Source organism: Atta cephalotes (genome assembly GCF_000143395.1).
Source record: "Atta cephalotes unplaced genomic scaffold scaffold00067, whole genome shotgun sequence".
Taxonomy (NCBI): Eukaryota; Metazoa; Arthropoda; class Insecta; order Hymenoptera; family Formicidae; genus Atta; species Atta cephalotes.
Window position 1 is genome coordinate 259,745 of NW_012130131.1, and position 1,771 is coordinate 261,515.

Genomic DNA, 1,771 nt, shown 5'->3' on the forward strand with positions numbered 1-1,771 from the left:
CGTGCGTGCGTGCGTGCGTGCGTGCGTGCGTGCGTCGTCGTCGTCGTCGTGTCGTGTCGTGTGTGTGTGTGTGTGTGTGTGTGTGTGTGTGTGTGTAGAGCTTCGTTTTTCGTTCTAGTTTAAAGTCTTATCATCGTAGAAAGTTTGCCACAACCGCATCGTCGGTTGACGAGCTGGCGAAAAATATGTTTCTAATAACAAACGTTTAGCAGAGCGACTCATCTCTAACAAAGCCTTGGCCATTACTACACCAATTTCCAGATATTTTTAAGAGGATCAATAATGAACTGTTTACGGTTCTTATGCATCTGGCACGCGCGCCAAGCAAAGGCATTTTTTTTTCATCTTTCTTTTTGAAGCGTTCAAGCCTTTGAAGACGCCTCTTTAATTGCTTAGAGCCTATCTGAAAAATGTAACTATCATTCATTGCATGTGTATGAATGTATTTGAACTCTTAGCAGTTATGATTAATTATATAGATTTTCATAAGCAATACAATAATTTTTAGTAACAAAAATCTATGGGCCGTGATAAAAGTAATTGTTCAAAATTTAAAACATAAATAAAATTTAATGTAAAACTGTTTGAATAAATTTATTGTACATTCTATTGTATTATATGATGGCTATATAACGCATTATTTTATAGCACATGATTGATCGAAATCCAATCGATCGATTTAAAGAGAATCAATCCCAAAAAGAAACCTTTTTCTTCGCAAAGTTTAAGGAATCTTGACTATTGCTGTTACTAAATTCGTCAATCTCCTTTGTTCAGCCAGTGATTTGACGATCAGAAGAAAGAGAAAACATCGAAAAACAGCATCAAGAAGTGAAAACGACAATGACGTCTTGAACATCGTTGTGAAATCAAACATCAGAAGCAGAGGAAACGCGAGTGCAAGTGCACAACAAGACGGTGGTGGTGTTCAGGCAGAGAGTGCGGGGCCGGCAAAGCCTTGTGACGAAAACGAAGGATTAGATGGTGGAGGTGCTCGGAGGCCGGGCTAGGGAGCCTACGGGGCCGCACAGGGCACCTCGCACCTACCCAGGGCTAGTGCAGCTGCAGGTGCGCCGTGTGAGCCCCCGCAAGGACATAAAAGTCATCTCTGTGGCCCAGAAAGACTCGAAGAGTCGTGGAATTTGTGTCCTTGAGACGAGCTCTGAAAAGAGCCAGGTACGTCCCAAGCTCATCGCACGGTACGTACAAGGCGCGAAGAACGAGAAACTCCCGTCGGAAAAAATTGATCCGACGGGACAGGACGAAACGGAGAAGGAGGACGTTAGTCCCAGTGGACGGCCGTTCGCGGCTAGAAGTATAAGTCGACTCAAATACAAGTCGGAGCCCGATCCGGGCTCCTGTGTAAGGAGCGAGACTGGCGAGCGCAATGTGGCAGAGCGGCGGCATGGGCACCCATGCGGCCAACAACCCATGGATGAAGTTAATGGGCATCGTCCACAAAGAACGGAGACATCACGACTCAGGATCTACCGCCGCCGCTGCCGCTTCTGGGGTGCAGGGTTCAGCGACGACCGGCAGCAACGATCGGACGCTCAACCAGTGAGTGTATTCAATCTTAAAAAATCTCTTCATAAATGCAGATTTTATTTTATTATTTAAAATATAATTGTTCAGTATAAATTGTTATTGTATACATTTATGTATGTGTATACATTTATATACCTATATAAGAAAATTATATATATATATATATATATATATATGATAATATATATATATATATATATATATATATATATATATATAATAA